Source organism: Ictidomys tridecemlineatus, unplaced genomic scaffold (genome assembly GCF_052094955.1).
Source record: "Ictidomys tridecemlineatus isolate mIctTri1 unplaced genomic scaffold, mIctTri1.hap1 Scaffold_77, whole genome shotgun sequence".
Taxonomy (NCBI): Eukaryota; Metazoa; Chordata; class Mammalia; order Rodentia; family Sciuridae; genus Ictidomys; species Ictidomys tridecemlineatus.
Window position 1 is genome coordinate 1,119,716 of NW_027525652.1, and position 25,175 is coordinate 1,144,890.

Genomic DNA, 25,175 nt, shown 5'->3' on the forward strand with positions numbered 1-25,175 from the left:
GCTGCACATTGATTGTGTTAGACAGCTTTCTGTCACTATAATGAAAATGCCTGAGACAACCGATTTATAAGGAGAAAAGTTTATTGTGGCTTACATTTTGGGGAGGTTCTAGTCCCTGATTGGATGGTTCTATTGCTCTGGGGTAGAGAGGAGGCAACACTTCATGGAGGAAGCACTTGGGGCAACAAAACTGCTCACGAGCGCTGAGGTCCCCCAATCTCCTTTGGAGGCACACCCCTAAAGACCTAAAGACCTCTCTATAGGCACCACCTCTTCAGGGTTCTGTCACCTCCCAATAGTGCCACTTCAGGGACCAATCCCTGGACTGCTTTGGGGACCTTTGGGGGACATTTACGATCCCAATTATAGCGTTGGTAATAGCAGTCACATATAATGTGACTGAGTTGATAGCGTTTCTAAATACTTGAGTCACTTACACTCCCAACACAACCTTGTGTGATAGCCATTGTTCAAAGAGGCATTAAGAGTTGAGAAGGCTCTCACATGCTGAGGAAGAATTGGAAGCCCAGCCGGTGGCTTCTATGCTTCTCCATGAAGTGACTTCTTCACCTTGGTGATATTTCCTTCTCATCTCCCCATTGTATAGACCCAGGAGAAGACAGAGCCACTTCTTGCTGGCTGGTGAATCCTTCCATTTGTGTTGAGCAGCTCTGGAATGAAAGAACTGAGACCTCATCCAAGGTAAATTGAGTTCACATGTCAGAGTTTGGCCAAACTCCAGGTGATTCTAATGAGGAGCCATTGATAGTAGAAAGGCCAGGGGTCACTTTTTGAAATTCCAAATGTCTATTGATATCCCCTCACCTGTTATGAGGGAAATACATTTCAATTGAGATGAGTATAGTACCAACAATTTTTAAAGACCTCTGGCACAATTGGAAGAGCTTCATCAATTAATAGTTATCTTTTGGACTATTAGCTGCTGTCAAGGTCAAAGTGAGAAGAGTGGATTTTATTTTGCTTTGTGTTCCATTAATCTTAGTGCATATAGCTAGCATTCTAGGCTTCAGCAGCACTTAAGAGTATATTTGACGTGTCAAAGGAACACCCTACAGTAAGCAAAGCTGGTGACTGATAAAACGCCATTGCAATAACAAGTATAGTGAATGTCATTGCCTTCAGATGTCTGACGCTTGTAAGATGCCAGTAACTCCCTTCGGAACATTCAGGGAAATTCAAGTGCTGTGTCCCCCGATGTTTCTTCTACATTTTATCTGTGTGAATAAGTCTTTCTTGATGAAACAAGTTAACCATGGCAAGGCTTAAAATGATTCATTATATTGGTTCAACTATTTTAAGGGGTTTGGGTAATCACAAAGCTGGTAGACTGTTATCTCTGTATCCACAGAGAACATGGCAATGAGACATAGATCTATGAAGAAAGAATGGAAAGTGTCCATTTGCACCTAAAGAACACTCCCAGGTCACAGAGTGAAAATGCATGGAATCATCTATGGAAAGTACAGAACTGGCTCTCTCCTACCATGAAACACAACCTGTTCTGGTTGGATTAGTTCTTACCGGTCTCACCTGTTTTGCTTGGTCTCTTCATACTCCACCATTTAACATTTCAAATTGACCCAGTGTCCAGAGTGACTTTGTAAACCCATGGACCTGAATGAAGGGCTGAGATTCTGAGGCTGAGATTCCAATCTTAAGAGAGGGGACATTTTCTTGTCAAATCTCTGCTCTCAAAACAAGCTCCTATCAATCCATCTCCAGCTGTGATTTATTACCCTCCCAAGAGGGGCCACACTTCTTTTGTGTTAATGTGATCACTCCAGAGAGTTTATATATATATATATATATATATATATATATATATATCCTTCCATTGTCTAAAAGCCAACTTTGGATCCCTAAACACCTATATTTATATGGCTCCAGAGCTGGAAGTGGCTGAGGGTAGGCATTCAGGAGAAAATCTTGAAAAAGTGACACGGAAGTTTCAAAAAGGCCAAGTGATCTATCCAAGTCCAAGTGATGATTTTTTCTGGTGGCAGAAGACCCCCACCCCATGTCCTTCTGCTGTCCCCAATAGCTTTTATTTTATTATTTCAATTTAAAAATCATTTTTTACAAAGAGAAAAATTTCAAACATAAGGGTAGATAAAATAGCATGGGAAACAAATGCTCAATATTTCAATTTAATAACTAACAATAATAGTTGGTCAGTCTCAGTTAACCTTGCTGATCCATGTGGGTCGGCCTGGAGATCATAGTTACTCTTATTTCTAAAGAAGTTCAGATCATAAAATCTCACTATATGGAATCTTAGACTACTTTGAAAAAGTGGCTGATGCAGAAAAGAAATTTTTGACCTTCCCCAAGAACCCTCATCTAAGACGTGCCCTGTGTGTTCCTGGGGAAAAGAAACATCCTTGCCACTGTAGATACTAGTACATTGAAGAATACGAGCATTAAGCCTGGGCAGTTTATTACCATCAGACCCTATCCTGTTTGGAGAGCTCTTTTTCTCCATAACTCTCCATTCTTTATCAGCTGTGGCATAAGAGTTCAGTCAGTCCACATGTCTAGAGTTTCTGCAAATGGGTTCACCAACTGGGCTTGAACACAGTAAGGAAAAACTTGTACCTGTATGGGACATGTACCGACTTTTTCTGTCTCATTATTCCCTAAATAATACAGTACAGCTATTTCCCTACTACTTACACTGTATCAGGCTTTGTAAGCAATCTCGAGATGATTTAAAGTGTACAGGAGGCTATGCAAAAGTTATACAAAAATACTGCACCTTATTATATGAGGGGCAGGAACAGCCATGGACTGTGGTATCTTCAAAGGGTTCTGGAACAAGTCCTAGATCCCAGGGTGTTGAGAAAAGGATGACTATATTCACTATATTCACTTTAGTTCCTCTCATGCCAATAAAACTAGGATATCTTTGCCTTTTTTGTGTTAGTCTGCCCGTTGTTCTAGGGACATAGAACTTAGGATGGAAAGAAGGAACAATATTTTTCCTTCCCTCCATTTCATCTATATCCAAACCCAATTTCCCCTCTCCTGGACAAATTTAAAGCAAATCCTAGACATTAAATTATTTCATTTATAACAATTGTGTTTATGTAAAAGAATATGAGTTATATGACGGTTATGTGTCCCTCATAGCCACATAACCGTCATACTACTATCACACTTAAATATTCACTATATTTCTTTGGTATTACCGAATATGTAATTTTCAACTGTCACACAGGCATTATTTTTCATCATATTTCAGAACTACTATTTTAAAGTCATAAGAAATGTAAGACATTGTGCATCTGTAAATTCCAATCTGGCTGAATGACTTCAAAATAAAAGACTACTAAGAATAGTGTTCTAGCTGATAGATATTTTACAAAATCAGAGAGTAGGGTCGATACCCAGTCTTATGCTTAGGAAAAAGAAAAAGTAGAGGAAAGTAAAATTTTACCTGGGACTTGAAAATTAGGACTCAAACAAGCAGAATTTGAAATAGAAAAATTTGGAATAGGAAGAGATGTGCCTCAAACCTCAGATACAAATATGTATTAGAGACATGAATTGGTGAATAACATAATCATGACAGCAGAAGTTTGGTACCTTTACAACAAAATAATGAATGACAACATGAGATATTTCAGTTGTGTCTGATTCTGAAAGGTCTTCGGTATGAAGCTCAAGAGTTTTCAGTTTATCTTTGCATCCTAAGGCCCTTGAACTATTATAAAAGCAATTTGGCTTCATGGGTAGTGGCAAAACAAGAATGTAACATTTTGTCATTATACAAAATGAATTGAAGTGAAAGTAAAACCCATCTATCTTCATACCACCATCAGAAAATATAATTAAGGAGAAAAGTATCATTTAAATGATCGCCACTCACGCACTGAAGATATTAAGATTTTTTTTTACCAGGGATATTCTAACATCATTTGTCAACAGGCATCAAATTAAATTGGAAGAAAAAAAAAGAACATGACCAGCTTGTGTCTCCAGTAAAGATATTTGAAGTTGTTTATTGAACTGGAATTCAATCTCCATAATTCTGTGGCTCCCTCTTTTCATCCATAATAATTCATCTCTATAATTAAAGCCTAATGAACCAAACAATTTCTCTCTTCATAATCAAGTTCAGCTGTGTGAGTGTCCAACATTTAAAACAGAATCTTTGCAGTAATCGGATTTAATGCTCCTCCTATAAGAAGAAAACAATCTTTTTCTCTTGAAATTTTACATTAATTCTCATTAATTAGATTTATTTCCTTAAGAATGCCAGGAGATCATGAAGAGTAGCAATAGGGATTCCTCATCACCCCAGAGCTACAGCAAAGCTACATTGTTATTAAATTAATTAATTGATGCTACTTGGAATCTAAGAATGTGCTGTGTCATTGGTTATCTCTTCAATTCCTTTGTTTCATGATTTGTCATGTAATAATGCTCTTGTTCTTGGGAAGAGAGGATAGATAAGCAAGACAAAATTTCTACCCTAGAGTCTTCATTTAAAATTTAGCTATCTCTTGTAAAATGAAGGCGTGAAGCCATTATCATCTAATGTCTTTGAATTTGATTAGCTGATATCCAGCTGGGACCAAAAAGAAGATTCAGAAGAGGGGCCTGTTGGAATGGAGGAGAATTTAGAGTAGAGCAAAAAGGATAACTTTGTCAGTCCCTGCATCCTTGAAAAATCAAGCCAGAGAGTCCTTACCTTAAAATAAATCACATCCTCTATGTCCACAAACACCAGACACTGCCAACCCCAAGAAATGACCACTGCTGTGGAACACTATGAATTGCTAAGAACAATTCTAAGAAATATATCTTCTATAGATTGTAATTATATCTTTTTCTATTTTTTATTGGTACAATGGTTTTACACCTTACACTGTGATTTTTGATCCATGTATATATTACATAATCATCAAATCATGGTAATTAGCTTATCTGTCACCATTCAGCATTTATCATTTCTTTGTGGTAAGAACATTGGAAATCCTCTTCTGCCTATTTTAAATACATAAAACATTGTTGTTAGTTATAGTTATCCTATAGAGCAATAGAAGACGGGAACCTATTTATGTTAACTGTGATATTGCACCTGTTGATCAATCTCCTCTATCTCACCATCCCTACGCCCCTCCCCAGCCTCTCTTAGACACAATTCTACTCTCAACTTCTGTGAAATCAAATGCTTTCTATTCCACGTGTAAGTGAGATCATGTGGCATTCATCTTTCTGTGCCTGGCTTATTCAAAAATAATGCATAATGCCTGGCTTTGTTTACCACAATACCCTCCAGGTTCATCACAGTTTTTGCAAATACAGTATTTCAACATTTTTGTGACTGAGTAGTATTCCATTGTATATACAGAATATACCACATTTTCTTTATGCATTCATTCATTGATGGACACTGACATTGGGCTCTTTTCTTAGATATTTGAACAGTGTTGCAATAAACATGGAAATGCAGAAGTCTCTTCAACATACTAACTCTATTTTCTTGAATACACATCCAGTAGTGGGATTGTTGGATGATATGGAAGCTCCATTTCTAATACTCTGAGTATTCTCATGTTGTTTTGCACAGTGGCTGTCCCAGGATATGGTCTCACCAACAGTATAGGAGAGCTCTACATAATAATATATTTTCTACTAGTTTATTTTTTTAATTGATTTTTTAAAAATAAATGATAGCAGGATGCATTATAATTCTTATTACACATATACAGCACAATTTTTTCATATCTCTGGTTGTATATAAAGTATGTTGACACCCAATTCCTGTGTTTATACATGTACTTTGGATAATGATGTCCATCACATTCCACCATCCTTGATAATCCCCTCCCTCTTCCCTTTCCCTCTCACCCCTCTGTCCTATCTAGAATTCATCTATTCCTCCCATGCTCACCCTCCCTACCCCACTATGAGTCAGCCTCCTTATAGCAGAGAAAATATTTGGCATTTGTTTTTTGGGGATTGGTTAACTTCACTTATCTTCTCCAACACCATTCATTTACCTGTAAATAACATGATTTTATTCTCTTTTATTGATGAGTAAAATTCCATTGTGTACATATGCCACATTTTTTTTATCCATTTATCCCTGAAGGACATTTAGGTTGGCTCCACAGTTTAGCTATTGTAAATTGTGCTGCTATAAACACTAATGTGGCTGTGTTCCTGTAATATGCTGTTTTTAAGTCCTTTGGGTATAGACCAAGGAGAGGAATAGCTGGACCAATTGGTGGTTACATTCCCAGTTTTCCAAGGAATCTCCATACTGCTTTCCATATTGGCTGCACCAATTTGCAGTCCCATCAGCAATGTATGAGTGTACCTTTTCCCCCACATCCTTACTAACACTTATTATTGTTTGTCTTCTAATAGCTGCCATTCTGAATGGAGTTAGATGAAATCTTAGAGTACTTTTGATTTGCATTTCTTTGATTGCTAGAGATGATGAACATTTTTTTCATATATGTTGATTGATTGTAAATCCTCTTCTGAGAAGTGTCTGTTCAGGTCTTTGGCCCATTTGTTTGATTGGGTTATTTGTTTTTTTGATGCTTAGCTTTTTGAGTTCTTTATATACCCTAGAGATTATTGTTCTATCTGATGTGTGAGGGGTAAAGATTTGCTCCCAGGATGTAGGCTCCCTGTTCACCTCACAGATTGTTTCTTTTTCTGAGAAGAAACTTTTTAGTTTGATTCCATACCATTTATTGATTCTTGATTTTAATTTTGCACTATAGGAGTCTTATTAAGTGCCTAATCCCACATGATGAAGATTAGAGCCTACTTTTTCTTCTATTAGACACAGAGTCTCTGGTTTAATTCCTAGGTCCTTGAACCACTTTGAGTTGAGTTTTGTGCCTGGGGAGATATAGGGGTTTAGCTCAGTTGGTAAGTGCTTACCTCTCAAGCATGAGGGCCTGGATTCAATCCCCAGCACCAAAAAAAAAAAAAAAAAAAAAAAAAGATTGCAAGATACAATCCACTAATATCTTCATAGTTAAGATTTTCAAACTGGCGCTTCTGATGCCTTCTGTGTGGCCCAGAGTTTTGACCTGTTTTCCCTGAATTATGATTCTTTCAAAGCTCAAGCCAGCTTTTAAGAAGAAACTCTATTACAAAAAAGGGAGAGATTTCTGAATTCTCTTAGAAAATGAGAAGGTGTGACCAAACTGGCCCCCACTGTCCACTCAAAGTGATCTGTGGGCTCTTTGGAAGGAACATGCCCCCGTTCTTCCTGAGCTCCCAGGGCCTCCTGCTCAGAGGCTGCATTGGTCACCATCATTACCGTCGAGCTTATTTTTTTCTCTGGGGTAGACAGATATTTCTCTACACCTGCGTCTTCATAGACAGTAGAAAGCTGACCCCAGCCAAGGGGACAACGGACTGTCTGTACCATCCGCCTAACACACTCAGGTGCCCTGCCTGCAGTTACAGGCTTCTGAGCTCTTCCCCCGCCTCAGGACCTTCCCCTCCACACTTCTCCTACAACTGGTTTCTCTGAATCATTTTTTCTTCATCTTCTTTCCTTTCATTTTGCTGTTTCCCCTTGTACCCTTTAAATAAACCCTAAAACCTAGAATGACCTCTGCCGTGTCTTTCATTGTTTTCTCCCTACAGTTTCAAGCATAAAAATCCTTTGATTTGTGTCTCTTGACTTTTCACCTTGTCCCAGCTCTCTGGTGGGGAATTACCAGTGTGTAATCTGTCTGCAAATGTTATGAAGGGACTTTTCAAAATCTGGAAGTGTGCTAGGTCCTCAAATATTATCATGTGCCCCTCGATTACTGAAGCAAAGGAATCGCACTTTTCCTAGTATCCTCAGTGCAGAACCATGGAAGAAAGAGAATTGTAACTTAGGAAATGTTGGCTGAATGAAGATTCCTGACCCTGCTTAGATTAGGGATCTGTAAACATCTCCTTCAAGAGAATATATGGATAGGGAAGGTAAGCAGAAGGCCTCTTAAGCAACTAAATTTTGCTATTGTAGCATAAAAGGAGCCCTGGAATATACATGAACAATAGGGCATTGCTGTATTCCAATAAGACTTTATTTACAAAAAGAGGCATTGGCAGGCTGGGGCTGTAGCTCAGGGATAGAGCACCTGCCTCGCATGTGTGAGGCACTGGGTTTGATCCTCAGCATCACATAAAGATAAATAAAGATATTATGTCCAACTACAACTAAAAAAATATTTTTAAAAAAGAGGCATTGGCCCAGATCTGGCCTGCAGCTCTGTAGTTCGCTTAGAAGCTGTGGTATTCTAAAGCATTTGGAGAAAATCAGTAGAAATAACTCTTCCTTCACTCACTTTCCTTCTTCTGTAGAGGCTAAGAACTTTTTTTTTTTTAAAAGGACCCATCCAGTTGCTATTGTAATCCAGGTATTCAGTGATATTTATGAAGCCCTTACTGTCATCTAGACCCCATGATAGGTCTAGGAAATATGGCTGTAAGAAGAAAAAACTCTTCCTTAAAGCAGTTTTCAATTAGGGAATAAAAAAACTTGTTCTAGACCCTCTTAGATTCCTATTTGGGGGTCTGCAAATTAAACAGACAGATCATCAGAAAAGAAAAAGAAAACTAAATCTGAAGAAACAAATTTAATTATGCATGCACACAAATGGAATTTAGGTAGGTGTCCACAGTTGGCGGCTTATATGCCATCTAAATAATGGGAAGGGAAGGACAGAGGGCCCCATCAGAAGAACAAATGACTTGTCCTTAGGATTAATACATGGCAGATCTGGTAGTTTTATTAAAACGTCTCTTTAGGTATTTGTGATCTGCACTGACTCATCTTGTTTTCAGTGATAAGAGTCAGTCTTCACCAGTGGAGTGATGCCTGCAGAGGAGATATATGACAATTAAAATTCTTTGCAGAAGCTTAGTTTAGGAATATAAAGGGGTTCCATAGAAGTTCCTTCCTGCAGCTATTGATTTTCAGATATCTTCAGCTCAAAATAAGTCTTACACCACAGTGGCACATTTTTGGGGGGAGGGGAGAGTGGTACTGGGGATTGAACTCAGGGGAACTCGACCACTGAGCCACATCCCCAATCCCATTTTGCATTTTATTTAGAGACAGGGTCTCACTGAGTTGCTTCGTGCGCCTTTGCTGAGGCTGGCTTTGAACTCGCAATCCTCCTGCTTCGGCCTCCTGAGCCGCTGGATACAGGCGTGTGCCACTGTGCCCGTCTCACCGGCACATTTTGAACTCATTCAAGAGCTTCCTGTGAAAAACATGATATAACAGGGACTGGCCAGGTAGCAGGATCCCCTGTGATGTCAGAGAGACTGGGGGATACAGTGCCCAGTGTCACAGTGGACTCACACGCAGGGCAAGCAAGACTGGGCGAGTGGGAGCTATTGGTGGGGGGTAGTTGTGAAGATGAGACAAGAGACTCCTGCACCTGAAGAACACACTGGAGCCCACGAAAAAGGCACAGAGGGAGAATGTGGGGGTGTAGGTGGAAAAATGCAGAACTCACCTGTATTTGAGAAGGCAATTGCTGAGCATTAGTGCTGAATAAATAGCAGGCTCTTTGTTTTATTTAGCACACACACAATCACTTAACTTTGTGTTTTCTGTCCACTGAAGTCAGAAACCACGTTCATGTGGTTTGTCATGGCACCCTGTGGCAGACACATTTGGGGAGATGCCCAATAAATACTTAACCGCCTAACCTTTGAGCAGTAGGCTTAATCAGAAAGGAGAGAAGATGTCACCAGACACGTTTTGTGATTTTTTTGCAGGATTTTCCAGAGGTCTTTGCCACAACTGGCTTCACATGCCATTTGGGACTCCAAAGGAACCCGCTCATTCAACTTTTGGGCCCACTACAACACAACAACACCAGCCACAAATAACATTCAAATTTCACGTGAGAGCTTTGGTAAGTCTTATGAAGGCCCAGTATAGTGCCTTGACTGCGGCCAGGGAAACAATCCATCACCTCCTCCCCAAGTCCGTGTCCCTTGTAATGTGACTTCATAGCTCCTCCCATGAGGACATGGAATTTATAGACCCACCCTCCAGTCTGGCCTGGCCTATGACTCACTTTTGCCAAAAGCATGCAGCAGAAATGATGGCGTGCCAGGTCTCAGCTCTAGGGCTGGAAAGGATTGCTGTTCTCACCCCTCACTGGATCTATGGCTGAGTTATCGCTCACAGAAGACAGATTAACAAGAAAGAAGAACAAAAATGCATTTCAGATAAGTTTGACATGACAGAAGAGCCTTCAGAAATGAAGACCCAAGAAAGCAGCAAAATCTGCCTATTTTTTATGCTTAGGTTTGATGAGGAGGGGACTAAGCTGATGAAATAGGATCGCACCAAGGGTGTGTGATCTGGTGGTAATAAACTGGGAGATTTTAGCGAGGTCTGTCTGTTCAGACTCTTTTTGGTGTCTTTGAGGTTGATGTTCTTTTCTTTTAGATATAAGGAGGGTGTCTCTGGAATAAGGAATTTAGCATCTGCATCAATGTAAGTTGAGTCTGGTGGCTTACTGTGAGAGAGAAGTGGTGACCGAAAGGTGAGGGTGACTTTCCTGCTTCTGCTGCATTCTCAAAGGCCAAGGTGGCATATTTTGGGGGGGCACACCCTGAACCCATTGCAGTATAGACCTCCAAGTACTTTGTGTGCTTGGAAACCTGATGCGCTTTGTTTGTAAGCCTAGGCGAACTTGCTTGGTGTTGAGAGACACGTGGCCCCATCAACCTTCTGCCCTGGAACAGTCAACCAACTACAGACATGTGAGTGAGGTCCCCTTACCATTGTTCCCGGTGACCTAAAACTGAGCCTGGCACAAATCAGCAGCAGGTCCATACAGCTGACTCGCAGAGTAGGAGCAAAGTCACTGGGGTTCTGATGATTTGTTATGTGGCAATAGCTAACTGACCCAGGAAGGAAAGGAGATTCAACTCTTCTGCTTTTCCTCATAATCTATAGCCTCCCCGCCCCCACAGGATGGCTTCTATTTTGCCTCTCTTTAAAGCTACCCTTCCAAAAGGCTCTCTCCTGCCATTAGCAATCTTTTAAAAATCATGGTCATGCTACAGAACAAAGTTTTGGATCATTGCTGAAAATTGAAAATAGAATCTAAAATGATTGAAAAAAGAATATTTAATTTAACTGAATCTCTTTGGGGGGGGCATTTACTTGGGATTGAACCCAGAAATGCTTTACCCCACCCATTTCTTTTACTTTTTTACTTTGAGACAGGATCTCACTAAGATGCTGAGGTTGGCCTGGAGAGCCAGGTGCATGTCATGCAGCAGCAAATTGTGTGTGCAGGGTTGAGTGACTGAACACGGCCTGGAAAAGTTTCTCAGCCTTCCATCATACCTTGCCATAAAGGAAGCACAGAGCTGGTATGTGCAGCCTGGCATGCACAGGGTGAGCTCAGGTTAGTTTCTTTCCAGTTTGCTGTTCACAGAGAAGGGGCGGAACGCTGTCTACCACAGATTGCTCTTTGGGCATGAATCTCATCTTAATCCAGAGGAGCAAGCAGCGATCTTGTGAAGGGAACAGAAATAGGAGAAATGAGAGTTTGGGTGTCAGAAGAAAAGGTTTTTTTTTTTTTCTTTTAATGGTCAATGCATAACAACTGTATAGATTTCTGGCATAAAATGAGATGCTTTGCAGGATTGATGTGCAGGAACTTGGTGGCCTGATCAAATTATATCTGTGGACTTAAATATTTGTCATTTCTTTGTGATAAAAATATTCAAATATCTCCTCACTATTTTGAAACACACGACATGAGAACGCTTTGTTAAACCCAGTTGCATTTCTGTTGCCTGAACAACCATTTCCCCCTTGAACTTCAGGAACCTTGGGTCTGTGTCACTTGGCATCCTACAAAAATCTCACACCAATATTGTCACTGTGGTTGGTATGTAGATTGAATGGTGAACTCCTAAGTAGTAAAGAGAAGAAATATGTGGTTGTTGCATCTTTTAGTACAGATAAAGAAGTGATCTTCCCATTTCTGCAAAAACTACCATTCTATTCACAACTTAATATTTTGAAAACATTTTCTGAATATTTATAACATATCAAGAGACAAATAATAGGCTCTGACCAACCACCCACCCAAATCATAACCAATTTAAGGCTAAGTGCCTAATTGCCGGATTATTTCATTTCTTTCATTTTATTTATTTAAGAAATATTTATTGAGCATTTCCTTTTTTTCTTCAACTATTAAGACTTATAATACATACATAAAATTCAAATTACTAATTAATAAAAACAATTTTTGGTCTGTTATATATTTATGATAATATCAGCCAAAAAAGCAAAATATGCCAAGAAACAATATATTATATAAAAATATTATTGCCATTGTTAGCTAAGTAGGATAAATGTGGAGAGGAAAATATAATATTTCTACAGGTAGACCCTGTTAAGCATCTATAAAAAAATGACAGGCACTGCAAAAATCATTAGGAAGCTGGTCCAAATCTGGTTTCATAAACCACAGAAATTAATTAAAATAAAAGCTTGAGTTGAAACTTTGAAAGAAAGAAATGGTCAAGGGCTCTATGTATGAATGGAAGGCAATGAAAGGAATTTTCATTTGCTAAGGCAGACAGACTTGAAAAGGTAGCATCTAAATATTTGCCTAGAGCTTTGTAAGATCTGTCACAGCAGGCTAGCCTAAGTCCTAGTGAACTTGTTCAGTCTATGACCTTCACTCACAGTGCCCACCCTCTCTACTCACTACCTGCTGAGTGGCTCACCTGGCTTTGTTGTCCAACCTGCTTGGATCTGGTGTCTTGTTTGCTGGAATCCACCATCAGAGACCTTCCTCATTGGATGATCCGTCCTGCCCTCTAATGAGAGTGCTTGTACCCATAGTTGAATTGGGCTAATCTCCTCCACTTCAGACCCTGCTCCTCAATACCAGACCCAAGTTAGAGCCCTGATTGAAGGTCAGGAGAAGGAGGGCAGCAGCCAGCAAAGCTGTGAGGTACCTCAGTTGGATGGCTTTGTGTGTTTGGCATCCTTAAATTCAACCAACCTTAGATCAGAAGTATCTGTCTGCACTCAACCTGTACAGACTTTTTCTTGCCTTCGTTCCCTAAACAATGCAGTTGAACAAGTGTTTACATTGCGTTTGCAGTGTGTGAGGTATTAATGGCGTTTTATAAGTCACCTAGAAATGGATTAAGTCTGCGGGAAGATGTGTGAAAGTTATATGCAAATACTACACTATTTTATAAGAGAGAATTGGGTATCCTTGAATTGGTGTCTTTGGTAGGTCCCGGATCCAATCCCTCTCAAGTATGGAGAAATGACAGCACTTGAATTTTTAACTCAGTTTTGCGAAAGAGGAACTTAAGATGACATACTCATCCTCCAAAGGCAACAGCCTGAGAAAGAACAGACTATGAAAATCCAGAGGACGAAAATTTCCATTCATTGTGTTCTGTGAGATTTAATTTAAAACTTTTGTTTTTCCTTCGAGTACTGGAAGGGGGGGGGGTCATTGTCAATCATACTCAAAGGTTTGTATTTAAAGAAAACTTCTGCCATTGAATTGTTTGGATATTTTTGGTGTTCTTTGGTACCCATTTCATAACACTGTCAAATGATGTCAGATACACTGCATTAGATAACATGGATAAGAACAATACATTCATGGAACATAAAACAATTGCCTTTAGGGTTTGTGTTATTAGTTCTCAATAAACATAACCTAGATGCATCTTCAGTGTTAGCTCATCAATGGGGAGCATTCCCTTCTTTACTGTATTCTCTTTCTGGAAGGAATATTTTTCTTTTGTAATATTGTGATTCTAAAATTTAACACAACAAGAGCCACTGAATAGTGCCTAATAAACAATGTGAAGAACCTGGAGAGGGTGGGACAATGATGGGTGCAGAGAAAGCTCTTAAACCCAGTGGATTTGATGGGTCCGTGTTGAGGGTGATGTGGCCAATGGTAGTGGTGGTGGCAGACACAGCTGGGAAAATAGGATTCAGCTGCAAAAACAGTCAAGTGAACCGTCAGCTGGAAACAGACACACTGTTTGCTGGTGGTGGAACGGTATTTCCAGCATCTGACCAGGAACGTCTCCTCCCACTCTTTATGGCACCTCCTTTTTTCCCCATCATTTATTACACAGGAATCATAGGCTTTGGACTTACCTGCCAGGCTTCATTCACTTGAATGCATGGGGAGGGGTGAGCCCCCAGCTTTTTGCTTTCCCCGCAGGCAAATGGAGATTGGGTGGCGGGGAATTTGGGCAGAATTTCACATAATATGTGCAGAGTGCTTTCTTTATAATATTTTTATTGGCCTGACCGCTCAGGAGTTACCTTTCAATTTACTTTATGTGAAACCAGAGAAACCTCACCCCCAAATAACCATTTCAGGTGTTGTTCAAGCCCAAACATTTTGGATTATCTAATGACCTTTTCACCAAAACTCATGGTCAAGGTGGCATTGTGTTTCTGATCCCTTGAAGTCTCCTTCTTCCCCCCAAATACATACCCAAAACATGTAATAAATAGGGCCGGTGTGCTTGAGTAGAAGGAGATTGGTTGTCTAGTTTTCCAGTGAGACTATCAGAGAAAATAAAATGTTGGTCCATTAAACTGTTAATGATCATGGTAAAAAAAAATAAAATCTGTATGCCCACTAGTGAACTAATTAGGTAATATGATATTTGAAAGTGCATGCTATGTAAAGCAATCCTTTGGTTTTTAGAAGTATTGGTCTTTCACCTTCACAACAAATGAGGAATGCTATACAAACATTTCCCTTGTGTCAATGTCTTCCCCATCATCAAACCACTTTCCTTGAGTCATCAAACACAGTTTCCCAGAAAACAGCATCTCTGCTTCCGTTTTGAGATAAAGTCCTCTTGGGAGCTGCAAATAATGATGATACCAAGGTTTTTGTCCCAAACCACTAGCTCCCATTTTTATAACATAAGTGCAGTTTTTTCTTTCTTTTTTTTTTTCATTTATCTTTGGGGAGGTTGATGATGTGTGACCTTTGCAACATACCTACTGTTTGATTTTTAAAATAATATTTAAATGCTGTTTAAAAATTTTTTTAAAAAAAATCTCATACCACCAGGAATAATTATTGGATCTGTTTAAATTTCTTTGCCTCTTTTCTTTTTAAATAGATTTTGTCAGGTATCCATTATTAAGATCCAAAGTAAGCTGTTGTAGGCTAATGTGTCTTTCCCAAATCATATGTTGTTCAATTGAACGTGATTGAAAAAACAAACGCAATGTCAGAGAATTTGTAAGGATTTGAAAACAACACACCATCTTTTCTAACTGACCTCTTTTTGGGGGGAAAAAGAAAAAAACTGTGCTTCATATTCACATATATGTATATGTAAATTTTATTTCTTATATAAAACCTGAGTCATGTATGTTACAAGAGAATTAACTTGTGTTTAGTCGGGACCCTTGGCTTCAAAGATAGAAACTTAACTCACACTAAAAAAACATATAAAGAGTTTTGGTGGGTTACATAAATAGCGAGGGTCTAGGAGAGGGGCCTCCCAACTGATTGGATCCAAAGGCTAAAAGAATGTGGTATTTCACTTTTGCTTTTCTTCTCACTCTTGAGTAATCAGTTCCTCAAACCATCTTTCTCACCTCTACTCATCAGTATACTGGGGTCATTTTTCTCTTCCTCTGTAAATTTCTTTTCCACCTGGCAAAATAGACAGAGCAGGCAGCTGTGTCCTGAGTGAGCAACTGGCTTCACTATACCCAGCATATCCTAAGCCCGAGGACTCTTGTTCATGTTTCGGACTCTTCATGGTGTTCAATCTTGTGAGTTATTTTAATTGACATAGATAAGACTATGCTTATTACCCTGACAACTGTCTTCTGTGACTGCCAGATCCCCTAGAAGTGGGAGGTAGGGTCCCCAGAGAAAGAAAAAGAATGTTTTTGGAAAAAAAAATGGACAGGGAATTATGGGCGTACAAAAACCACAGAGTTCATGGTAAACATTCTCATTCTTTTAAAAGCAAGCTAAGTAAAAAAAAATCTTTTAAATAAAATATTCAGAGAACTGCTTTATCTTTTAAATAATTAAAAAGCCATTTAATGCAACTTTCTTGCTGTGAGTTTGCATTCTAATTGTGTTGACCAAAAGTCCAAAGTATCATCAGGAACTGATTTCTGCTCTATAAATATGATTAACTTAATAACATTATATGTCTGTTTCTGTCTTAGCTTGCAATCAGGAAAGATCTAGTAATAAATTCATTCATCTTGCTCCTACTTAACTATTTCTTTTACCATCAGACATGATTTTTTGAAAGCTTCTATGCTTCTATTATTCTTTAGATTCTTGTAAAAGAAATAAAACCTACTCTTCCTTACAATTTCAGGCAGGAACTAAAGTCCTAATCAACATTTCACCGTATCTGTAATCAAAGCTTTGGACCTTCCTTAAGCTATAGATGGTTGTGTTTTACAACAAAATAGAATTCTTTTCCATTGCTCTTTGCAAAAAAATTCTCACAACCTCATCCATCTACCTTAGACTGCTTTTCCCAGCTGCAGGGGATTAAACAAGTTATGAGATTTTCCTAGCAGTAAACTTTCTGAAAAAATAAAACCCTACCTAACAGTTTTCCATTGTTGTGTTAGGGAATTTTTCAAAGCTTTAATTTTTTTTCCTTAGTTCTATTCTATTAGGTTTTAATTGGTAAAGTTTTATAAGTGAAATTAACCAGGAGATTCAGATTTTCATTTACAAAAAGTTTCCAATTAGAAAGTCTTAATTAAACAATTCAGCTCTTGCCTCCTTTCCCTTTACATGGTCTGAATATAGGTATTCCTAAAAGGAAAGGGAGAATTTGAACTACCAGTATAAGATTTTAGACTTCAACATACACAGTAGTTCTAATGGTGTAAAGTGGATATGATGATGTGCTAGTCATCTTCCTGTCACTATGATGAAAAATATCTGAGATAATTCAAAAGAAGGGAAGGTTTATTTTGGCTCAGAGATTGCAATCCATGGGCACCTGGCCTTGTTGCTTTGGGCCTGTGGCAGCAGAGTACATCATGGCAGGAGCATATGGTAGAAAGGGACTTTAACCTCATGGATGCCAGGAAGGAGAGAGAGTCACAAATCCCAATATCCCCTTCAAGAGTACACCTCCAATGACCTAAGTTTCTCCTACTATGCCCCACTTTACACAGGTTCCACCATTTCCCAATATCACCACTTTCTGGAACTAAAAAAAAAGATATTTGCCATCTATGGTTGGTTAAATCTGTAGATTCAGAATTTGCAGATACAAAGGACTGACTGTAATGAACAGCAAAATAAATCAAAGACTCTGATACATCCTTCATGTTTAAAATGTGTGAGGGTCAGTAGGACTTATAAGTCATCGCAGCATCTGAACCACCATAAAATACTAGGAAAATAAACAAGAATCACCCTTGCCCTCCAGCAGGCACCACCAATTTTATTTCCAGAATTTGGTACACAGTTCTAAGTAGAACCTTAATAACCTATTGGAAAAGGAGTATAAGACAGAGAAAAATGTGAGAGAAAAGAATGAAAAATGTTTAGATCTCTGTCTCCAGGATGCCAGTCCCATTCTTATGCTGGTGGTACATAGTCCAAAGCCTGAGAACATAACCTAGTTTCTGGGGAATCTCCCATCAAGTAATTCTGGCCCCTTTACATAGCATTTTAGAAGGTGACAATAGAGACATGTCTGTCTTGCAAATTCAGTCTTGCTGCCAATCTGAGTCACCATCTCTCATCTCTCCTGTAGGCCCCAAGGTGTTCATTGTAAACTTGTAGTTTCTGTCTCCCTTTGAGTAGTCTTCCAAACATTTCTCTATTGAATGGAATGGTGACTTTGTGTGTGTGTATGTGTGTGTGTGTGTGACAAAATTCCCATTTCTTCTTGTGGTAAGGAAATTAAAGCATCCATCATTTTTACTGATTTTGCTCTTCTGATTTCCTCACTTATTGCATCCTCAGCAAGATCCCACATTGTCAGGAAGTGTCATGACCCCTCGCCGGCAAAGGAAACACGATGCAGGATTCTTCTTTCAGCAGTTTACTCAGGACCTTTGAATCATAATGAGAAAACAGGAACAAACAAGGAAAGAGCACGAGCGGTCGGTCTGTCTGCCCTAGCTTAAGTACCCAGCCTCGCCAATGAACTAGCACCACGTGGAAAAGTCTAATAGGTACAGCGCAGCAGAAGCAGGCCAGAGCCCAGCCCCACAGCCTTACAAGGAGTTGTTTACTTCTAACAACTCTAACCGCTAAGTCATCAGAAGCAGGAGGCCAGCACCATTTTCAGGGTGCGGTCGCCGGCTCCCAACAAGGAAGCTTACTTGACTTTTGCCTGAAGGCTTTGGTCTTTGCTTCAGAATATTTTAAGTTTGTGAAAACAACTTTTGACTGGCATTTGGCCCTCAACCTTAGAGTTGCTCCAGCAGGACTGTCTTTCCCAATAAGTTTTTGAACTGGAACTAGTAATGATAATCCATTTGAGTTTGTGTCTCCAGGCAGACCAATGTGGCTTCTGCTACAAATCCCACGAAACTTAGCATCTCTCAGTCTTTGAATCTTTTAGACTCAGAAAGGTCATCCCGGATATTCTTCAACTTGGGACAATGACTAGTGTTTCATTTTCAGAGATCCAACAGAGTTTGTGGTCATTCTTCTGGCTTCTTAAATTTGTCCCTTCTCTTCTCAAACACATGAAGGAATAACATGGTTGACTTATTCTGAGGGTCTCCTCTTTTTTCTTTTCTTTTCTTATTTGGTCCAGATAATTGTTCTTCTTTCATAGGATTCTATATTTTTCTCTCATGTCCTCCTGCCTTAATCCCTAAATAGTAAAAGAACCTTGGCGAGTTCCTAGGCTGACCAAGGCATCATTGTACAAACAACCCCCCTTCCCCTAGAATTGAATAGTTTGCATCTGGATGAGTCAGTCCAACATCTTCCCAGGCTGTCTCATCCTCCAACTCTCCCTAGAGAATTATCTTTATGAATTTCCCTGGCACATCCTCCTGGGAAATCCCTAAATTTTCACTTACAAAAAACCCATATCTTCTTCGAAGTCACCTCATAATGTTCCAGATGTTTGGCTGTGCTCTTCCACTCTTCTTCAGTTCTATCTATTCTGTTAAAAAATTAACACAGTGAAACATTTTTTTTCCCAGATTGTAAACATGTTCTCTTGAAATATTTAAATAATACAAATTAGAAGAAGGAAATTAAATAACTGTTTAGTCAGCTTCTTCCTGGATGTGATCAAAAGACCTGTCAGGAACAATTTTAGAAGAGGACAAGTTTTGGGGGAGCTATATTTTCAGAGGTCACAGTCCATAGATGGCCAGCTCCATAGCTCTGTGCCTGAGATGAGGCAGAACATCATGGCGGAAGAGTGTGGAGGAGGAAAACAACTCAGAACATGGCCACCAGGAAACAGAGAGAGCAACTTCCCTCACCAGAGACAAAATATGTAACCCAGGGACACATCTCCAGTGATCCACCACCTATAGGCACACCCTACCTGCCAGAGTTACCACCCAGTTAATCCCTGTCAGTGGATTAATGCACTGATTGGTTTAAGGCTCTCATACTCAATCATTTCACCTCTAAAATTTCTTGCATTATCTTATATGAGAGCTTTTGGGGGACACCTTATATCTAAACCATAACATTAACATTTCTTTTGTGTATGTAAACATACGTATATACATACTTTTATGAACATAATAAGATCATATCATACTTTTTTTTCAATCCATCCCATTCCAGGGAATCAATATTAACAACCCACCAAGTGTCCTAAAAAATTATTTTCCACACTTGTATAATGACAAGAACGATCCTAGGAGTATGGTAGGAGGCTTGTGGCTGAGCAAGTAGCACATAGCAGATTTTTGCAGCATGACCTATTTTTGCTAAGACTCAAGATTCCTTCTTCTCTACGCCAAGAATGCAGTGGCATTTCCAATTCTTCATTTAGTTCAAGGGTTGGTTGGGCAACCTCACAGACTATTCATGCGCAGATAGCATAGTTCCAAAATGTGGGTGAGAACATCTGTCAGGGAATTTTGCCAGATCCAAATTCAAATTTCCTCTATCATCTTGACACCTTTGGGATTCACTCCCACACATATTCCCCAGCCTTCTGAGGATACACATTAGCGAGGATGTCTCACTCACTTGAATTTTAAACTACCTTTTCCTGGAGTAAGCCTTTCATCTCTACATCAGGGCTATGTAGGGCTCCAACTGACTTTAGGGATCTGGAAGCATTGAGAGGTGTTGGATATGGGTAGGGCGACTAATAGTTCCAGTTTGTCAACAATGGAGGTAGTTCCTCTATCATGGGTTGTCAGTGTTCAAACCATGGGAATTCTAGGCAAATTCAGACAAGTTGATCACCATAGATGTGGGACCTAAGAGAATGGGCATCATCTTGTGAAGCAACTACCCCAGGTGCTCTTACTGAAAGAGTTCTAGACCTGTAAGAGTTAGTTCCTTTATATTAGGAGGAGAGAATAGCGACTGCTCTTACCTTGGAGGTTCAAAGGAATGATGTCCCAGTTCTTAGTTTTGTCCGTGTCTTTCTTCCTAGGTCTCAGGGTTCTAGTTTTCTTAGTGTCACCTAAGAGATTGGGTGGTGTGGAGCAGTTACTTTGAGCTGATCCTCTATCACCCTTGAACTCACATTAAGGATTGAACCTTAAATGCTTTAGTGCTTCTGTAGAGAATTCTGGTTTCCCATGCATAGTCCTCCATGCTGTGACCATCGCATTGACTTTCTTTTTCTCTATTTACCGTCTGTGAGACTTAAGAACGAGCCTAATGTCTAGCCAAATGGAATATGTTCTTGTTTGTGCCACAAGAAATAGGGGCCATTTCTGGAGTAGATTATTAGCCAAGTCCCAACAGAAAACAGATGGCACAGTCAAAAAAAAAAAGGATAATTCCAGTTAGGGAAACAGATGGCGAACTCATTATGAAGTGTGAGTGTAAGGGATTCACAAGGAGAGACTAAAGGATTAACACTCCTGTGGCCAAAGGGACAGCGGGGGGCAGAGAGGTGACTGAAATTTGGAAGGGGAGAGAATTGAGTGGAGTCAGTTATTATGGGAGAATAAAGGAATTTTTGTCAAGAGACATAGCCAGTCCATGATGGTCTCATAAGGAAGGATCCCATTCTTGCCCCACTTCTGATCACTCTCTCACTGGTGGAAACTAGAAGGAAAGGGAGCCCCATCCATGGAATTCCTACAGGTTGGACCCACAGAGCAGATTGCTAGTTGTGTAAAAAGGGATAACATGAATCCCAAAAGGCAAATGGAAGAAATCATGGTATATTCCTCATGAACTGCCATGTGTGTGGAGGGGGCAGGTGCATGAATGTAACTCATTCCAACAATCACTGTCTTTATTTTTTTTTTTGTAATAGGAGAAAATAGATCCTTTACCTTTAATTTAACCACTGATATACCCCATCTTACTCTTTCCATTTTGGTTTACATTGGGTTGGTTATTTTCATTCGTCACCTTCAGTTTTGTCCTTACTTTGGCTCTTAGTTCAAGTTGGTATTCATGTCCATTTTTGTCTTCTCCTGGTTCCCTGGAAATCTTTTTTCTGTTTCCTTTCCATGGTTCATCACCTTCCCATATTCAACACACTTACCATATACCTTTGTACCATATAAAAAAAAACACAATAACTACTCACTCCTCCTGGGCAATCGCATCCCCAATTGTTTACTGTCTGTCTTGTGCAAACTATGAAACTTTAGAATAATAGGTTTATTTCCATCTCCTTACCTTAATACTGCCCCATAATGTCTATGTTTGGAAGACATGACTTAGTGTTTTCAGTTCCAGACTATCTTGAGACCTGGTGAGTCTGCTTCAGGAGCCCTGCTTACCCCATACTGAAAGTTCCCTTCCATTCTCTTACTATCTCTTTTGGATATGACTTTACACAATTGTAGGTTTTCATTTCCTTATCATCTTTCTTATCTCAAGGACTTTGTTCTAAATTGCCTCCTGAATCTTTTGCTTTGCATCTAGAAGTGTGAAGATTCATTTTTGGTATTCAAAAATATCATAAGAGTATATCTTGGATTTATGGGTTTATTTTTTAATTAAAACTAATTCTGCTTAGGGCTTCATGTGCCCTTTTCATTCACTGGTCATGTCTTTCTTTTCTTTTTTGTTCAGTGACTGCCTTCTCCGAGTCTTTTTTCAAAGGTATTTAGTGTTCTGTTTAGGCCTCCCAGATCTACCCTACAAGTCTTTGCTATCTTCCCTAAGTAGATTTGTCTTTGTATTCTTTTTCTTTCCTATTTGCTTAATGTTTGAGCCATTTCTTCCAGTTGTTTTTTTGAGTCACATGCTTTCTTCTTATTCATCTATGAGATTTTAAATTTGTAAACTGGTTAAGGTCCTGCAAGGGTCTTTTGTTTTCCTTTAGTTCTGTATTTGATGTTCTTTATATGCCTTGGTTATTTGTTCATCGCTAAGTCTCCAGCGGTCTGCCAGTTAGCCTTGTTCAATCCCAGTGCCCCGTGTTGGTTGCTCTGCTTGTTCCTCCACTCTAAGGCTGAAACTCCTCACCTGAGCTGTTATTTCCCTTTGTCTGTTTCAGTGGATGCCGCAGTTCCTCATACAGATCTTCTCTGTAGGGACATTACAGGCATCTCATGCTGCCAACTTCCAGCAGTACCCATCCCTGGGAGTTAAATGCAGCAACAAGAAATTGTCTTGATCAAAGTCATGGGAAACCCAAAGACAATGACTCTCTGGTGTAAAGAAGATGTGCTCCTCCTTCTTCAATTTGGGACAACTCTGAAGGATCATCCCAGCTTCAGGATTCTATGGTGTTTGCTTTTTTGAAACCACATTGATATCAGATTTTTCCTGTGTCCTTTCTTCTCTTCCTCCCTTCCTTATAGATACGTTTCCCAAGTACTCTCTCCAGCAAAACTTCTGCATTGCAACACTCAATCTCATTATGTTTCCAGGAAACCCAAACGAAAATAACAATATACTACTTTATTTGTCACAGTGTCAGATTAGGGCAGAGTTCCCCTATTATTTTGAGGTAGAGTTTGGGGGATGAGGGAGTGGTAGATGGCATGGTCTCTTCTCCATTTGGCTGATGATGTACCAGGTGGTAAGCTGCAGGACTCATATGGGGGGAGGGGTCCCAGGATTCCCCTATCTGAGCCCAGGGTTCCTTGGTGGCAGAGGTCACAATTTAGAGGAGGAACTCAACTGCTTGACCTTTAAGTTCTTTGCATCTGCTTTGTGGCCACAGCTGTCTTTTACATCTCTTTACTTAGGAAGATACACACACACACACACACACACACACACACACACACAAATTTCCAAGGTCTGCCACAACAAATTCCCACAAGCTGCATGGCTTCATTAAAGCAGAAAGTTATTCTCTCACAGTTCTAAAGACCAGGTATCTAAAATCAAGGGGTTGCAAGATCACACAGCCTCTGGATTTTAGGAGAGGCTTCTTTTTGTATCTTTCAGATACTGATGCCAGTCATTAAAGTTCTTTGGTTTCCTTGGCTTGTGGCCACATCACTTAATCTCTACCTCCATCCTCACACCATCTTCTCCTCTGTGTGTCCATATCTTCTCTTTGTGTCTTCTTGTTTGTTTGATTCAGGGCCCACCTGGGTAATTCAGCATGATGTCATCTCAAGATCCGTAACTTAGTGACATCTACAACCTTTTGTGCAAATATGGTAACCAATAGGATCCCTTTTCCCCTTTATCCATGTACAGCAAGCCCATCCCAACACATGAGTGGACGGACAGAGCCCTTCACTCTGTATATATCTCCAGAGACCCCCGCCCCTGTCCAGCAACAGTATACTCAAAAAAAGTCACGTACTGCAATTGAGAAAAGGGGAAAAAATCATATAATTAGGTGAATAAGATATTCTACTTTGTAGAATCTCACCGCTCTTCCCATTTAAAATAGTGATATTAAATTAACATTACAAATAATATCTAAAAATGCTGATTCTGCAGAAGATACACATCTCCCAAAATGTTCTAGCATGATAAAACACATTTAGATCAAATGAGTCACAGTTTGGTACTCTGATCCATTAAACCAAAAATGACCACAGGTAACTCAATGGGCAAAACTTTATATTGAATTCAACAAGAGAAAACTGGCCAAAGTGAAGACACGAGGTTATTTTTTTGACATATTTTTCATCTAGAGTACATTTTCTGATTTCAGTTATTTGGAAAGCATCTGCTAATCAACTGATAGGCAATGGTGTATCATCAGACGTCACCTAATTACCTCCAGAGAAGCCACTTTCTCCTGTACCTTTAAGCTTGGTCTTAGAAAGCAACATTTAACCCACATAGAATGTAACCATAATATCCCTCAATGGGGATGGCATCTGCTGTAACCATCCTTGTGAGTGACACATGGTGAAAAGTTCATTCTGAACTCACTGCTGTTAGGGGATTTTATGGTTTATTTGGTAAAATGTCAATGCTGGTAAGAGCAATTCGGCAACACATCTTCCTTCCTTTTCTGCTTCTCCTGTCATCCTCTTTGGAAAACGGTTTATTTCACTCTGTGGAAGCTCTAATTAAAAGGGAAAAAAATGGAGTCTGGGCCATTTTAGCGAGATCTATCCTGGGTGAGAGTTTATGGAGATTGAGAGGAAAACGTAAAAATGGAGCCTGCCCAAGTCACTGATCATACTGCTCAGGATGTTAAACTACCCTGGGTGCAGAACTAAAAAGATGGAGCTTTGCTGTTATTGTTCAGGAAATTACATTTACCAGTAGCACAAAAGTTTTAGATTTGTCCTGGCATGACTGCTTAAAGTGGGAGATGAACTTGTCATCTTTTGCTTGAACACTTTCATGGGGGAAAGACAGTTGCTGCTAATTGTCAGAAAGACGGACAACATCAGTGTTGAGAAAGAGGTCTGGGGAAGTAGTTCAGAGGCAGGGCGCTCACCTAGCATGAGTGAGGCCCTGGGTTCAATCCCCAGCACTGAAAAAACTAAACAAAAAAATAAAGCTGAGAAAGAAAAATGTTAGGGAATGTGTCCTAAGCAACATTCAAGAAGAAAGGCTTTGTTTAAA

At 39.6% G+C, this 25,175-nt stretch overlaps 1 long non-coding RNA gene across 1 annotated transcript; it reads left to right on the plus strand.

Moving 5' to 3' along the window:
- Nucleotides 1–606: 606 nt before the first annotated feature.
- On the plus strand, nt 607–10,795 carry LOC144374603 (uncharacterized). Its single transcript, XR_013433965.1, has 3 exons — nt 607–702; nt 9,781–9,920; nt 10,463–10,795. It is a non-coding gene; the product is annotated as an uncharacterized LOC144374603 (long non-coding RNA).
- The last annotated feature ends 14,380 nt before the right edge of the window (nt 10,796–25,175 follow it).